The sequence below is a fragment of the Panthera leo genome, chromosome B3, assembly GCF_018350215.1.
Source record: "Panthera leo isolate Ple1 chromosome B3, P.leo_Ple1_pat1.1, whole genome shotgun sequence".
Lineage (NCBI taxonomy): Eukaryota > Metazoa > Chordata > Mammalia > Carnivora > Felidae > Panthera > Panthera leo.
Genome location: NC_056684.1, coordinates 95,704,798 through 95,708,946, shown reverse-complemented (window position 1 = coordinate 95,708,946; position 4,149 = coordinate 95,704,798). Strand labels below are relative to the sequence as shown.

Genomic DNA, 4,149 nt, shown 5'->3' with positions numbered 1-4,149 from the left:
GGCCAGTGACTAGAATATATTTCCCAACCCAGAAGTCTTGATTGTGCCCCCTTCTAATCACTAACTACTCTTATGTAAATGATATTACAATTTTTAATCTCAAATATTACTTAGATCTGGTTCAGGAATTAATAAATTTGTGTCATATATTCTTTTCTATATGGTTTATTTTACTTAACATAATGTTTGTGAAATTAAACTGTTTTTAAGTGTAGCTGTAGTTTATTAATTTTCTGATAATAAACTACTTTGCTGAATACTGTGATCAGTGCATGATTGTGAAGAAAGTACCTGAGGCCAAGAAAAGAGCCATCGAAAACACTCCTGGGGAAATATTTGCAAACAGGGCTATGAACAGTCCCTGTTCTTGATGTATACCATGGGACAGGCAAGTTTCATGTCAACAGCATCAGAAAGTTAAAATGAGCTATTTTTATAAAATATTAAATTAGAGCAAATATATTTAAAAGAAATAGGTTTCAATGAAGACAAATAATTATCAAAGAAACCACATTTGTAGACAAAAAGTCAAAATTCTCTTAACAGAAAACATCTGCTAGAATATGGGAAACAACAATTTTCTTAAACCACCTTGTTGAAAGCAAATTGGGATCTCCACTTTGAATAATAACTTGACATCATCGAATAGATTTGAAATAGCAAAAGCCTGAGTAATACTGCTCTTAGGTATAAATCTGAAAGGAACCGGGGGTCCTTTTTTTTTAACTTTTTTTTTCAACGTTTTTTATTTATTTTTGGGACAGAGAGAGACAGAGCATGAACGGGGGAGGGGCAGAGAGAGAGGGAGACACAGAATCGGAAACAGGCTCCAGGCTCCTAGCCATCAGCCCAGAGCCTGACGCGGGGCTCGAACTCACAGACCGCGAGATCGTGACCTGGCTGAAGTCGGACGCTTAACCGACTGCGCCACCCAGGCGCCCCCCGGGGGTCCTTTAAGATGATATGTCCTCATGACAACACAAATCCGATTGAGGTCAATGCAGAATTGTTTATAATAGAGAAAATGAGAAAAAGTCAAAGGTTTACATTAGAAAAATCAATTAATAAATTATTATTGAGTTAAACAACAAAATAATATATAGAAGTTAGATGTATATTTATCAACTTGGATGGATCTTAAAAATATTCTGCTAAATAAAATATAGAAAAAATTTCCTTTCTGCCCGTGGGCGCCACCGAGTAAGCTTCATGAAAGTCTCCCCTCCCACCACCATCATGTCTAAGTCAGAGTCTCCCAAAGAGCCTAAACAGCTGCAGAAGTTTTAATCGGAGGTTTGAGCTTTGAAACAATTGATGAGAATCTGAGGAGCCATTTTGAGCAGTGGGGAAGACTTACGGACTGTGTGGTAATGAGAGATCCAAACACCAAGCTCTCCAGAGGCTTTGGGTTTGTCACCTATGCCACTGTGGAAGAGGTGGATGCAGCCATGAATGCAAAGCCACACAAGGTGGATGGAAGAGTTCTAGAACCAAAGAGGGCTGTCTTGAAAGAAGATTCTCAAAGATCTGGTGCCCACTTACTGTGAAAAAGATTTTTGTCGGTGGCATTAAAGAAGACACTGAAGAAAAAAAAAAAAAAGAAGACACTGAAGAACATCATCTAAGAGATTATTTTGAACAGTATGGGAAAATTGAAGTGATTGAAATCATGACTGACCAAGGAAGTGGCAAAAAGAGAGGCTTTGCTTTTGTAACATTTGATAACCATGACTCTGTAGACAAGATTGTCATTCAGAAATACCGTACTGTGAAGTAAGGAAAGCTTTACCTAAACAAAAGATGGCTAGTGCTTCTTCCAGCCAAAGAGGTTGAAGTGGTTCTGGGAACTTCAGTGGCGGTCGTGGAGGTGGTTTTGGTGGGAATGACAACTTTGGCCATGGAGGAAACTTCAGTGGGTGAGGTGACTTTGGTGGCAGTCAAGGTGGTGGTGGATATGGTGGCAGTGGGGATGGCTATAACGGATTTGGTAATGATGGAAGCAACTTTGGAGGTGGTAGAAGCTATAATTATTTTGGCAGTTACAACAATCAATCTTCAAATTTTGGACCTATGAAAGGAGGAAATTTTGGAGGCAGAAGCTCTGGCCCCTATGGTGGTAGAGGCCAATACTTTGCCCAACCAGAAACCAAGGTGGCTATGGTGGTTCCAGCAGCAGCAGTAGCTATGGCAGTGGCAGAAGGTTTTAATTACTGCCAGGAAACAAAGCTTAGCAAGAGAGGAGAGCCAGAGAAGTGACAGGGAAGCTATAGGTTACAACAGATTTGTGAATTCAGCCAAGCACAGTGGTGACAGGGCCTAGCTGCTACAAAGCAGACATGTTTTAGACAATACTCACGTGTACAGGCAAAAACTCAAGGACTGTATTTGTGACTACTTGTATAACGGGTTATTTTAGTTTCTGTTCTGTGGAAAGTGTAAAGCATTCCAACAAAGAGTTTTAATGTAGATTTTTTTTTTTGGCACCCATGCTGTTGATTGCTAAATGTAATAGATCATGATGCTGAATAAATGTGTCTTTAAAAAAAAAAAAAGAAATTTCATACAATTCACAGTACAGTGGCTTTTAAGTAAATTAAATAAACACACACAGCTATTATATTTTCATGGACTCGTTTATATGAAGTTAAATTTAGAAAGGACTGAAAAAATATAGCAAACATATAATAGCAATTTCCCATTCAGAAAAAGGTAAGTGAATTCTTGGGGAGGGAGGGCAGGTAAAAATTAGCTCCTCAACTTTACCTGTGATGTTTCATTTCTTTCACATAAAAAAAATTAAAGAAATAATTATAAAGAAAACTGGAAAACTGTTACGGTTTGTTAATCGTGTTGGAGTACATAAATTTATTTCAGACTCATCTATTTATTTGTAGCTTATCTATTACCAAAATTCTAGAACTTAAAATTTTTTTTAATTAAAAATTAATGATGTTAAAAGTCCTTTGGATTTTATTATCTATTTCATTATTTATATTTTTAATCATTCCAACCACATAGACCCAACCTTAAAATGTAAGAATGAGACATTTGTTTGAATTATGAAGTAGTCATGCAAAGGTAAATAACTTTTAAATGATATTGCAATGAATCACTTAATAATACTGAAAGTCAACAAAACTTAATTAGCAGCAAGGGCACTGAGAATTTTTGTCTACTCTTGTTGAAATTATTGACAACTAATCTAGAAGAGAGATGTGTAGTAAGTAGGCAATGGAAGGTAGATGATAGAGGACTGAATCAAAAGGAAGTTATATAGTGATTTCCACATCTTTGCAGGAATGGAAAATCTGTCCTTGAGTCATTTCAAAATGACTGTGTCCCTTCTCACTGCCTGGATAGGTTATACGTTTGTGTTTCCTAAAGCTTTTGATGGACTTTCCAGTTCTATTGTTGGAGATCACTAGAGGAATGAGCTTAAAAGGAAGAGATAAGTACCCTGAAGATGGACTAAAACCAAATGCTATCCAGTTTAGAATTGTTCTAACACAATGCTCCATCATGAAGATAGAAGAAAGCTTGTCTATGGCCCAAGAAATGTCAAGATTAGTGGGGAATATTATGGGTTGCTTTAAAATAATGTATCAGAGCAGCGGCGCCTGGTTGGCTCAGTCTGTTAAGCATCCGACTTCAGCTCAGGTCATGATCTCACAGCTCATGAGTTCGAGTCCCACATCAGGCTCTGTGCTGATAAGCCCAGAGCCTGGAGCCTGCTTTGGATTCTGTGTCTCCATCTCTCTCTCTGCCCCTTCTCTGCTCATGCTCACTCTCTCTCTCTCTCAAAAATAAATGAAAATTTAAAAATTAAAGTAAAATAATGTATCAGGGCAGGTAATGCACATGTAAATGTGGTTTGACCCTGTCTGTAATTTAAGAGTTAGACTGTGACTGCCTCGTCATCTCATGAGTTGATCTCATGAGATCTCACGAGTAGATCTTTTCCATAGGAGAGATCTACAATTTAAACCTCAGGATACTTGTAAACACTGGAAAACTACTGTCTACCTCGTCATAAATTATTATGGGGGGAGAGAAATTGCTTTCTGCAAAACAAGACCCTTTTTTTTTTTAGAGCTACATCTTTATACCCACTCAGAAAATTCCTGAACTAAATAAAATTAGGATTTTTTT

The 4,149-nt window shown here is 37.4% G+C and overlaps 1 pseudogene; it reads left to right on the top strand.

The window, feature by feature from the left end:
• Window positions 1-1,236: 1,236 nt before the first annotated feature.
• Window positions 1,237-2,269, top strand: LOC122221315 (annotated as a pseudogene).
• Window positions 2,270-4,149: the final 1,880 nt, after the last annotated feature.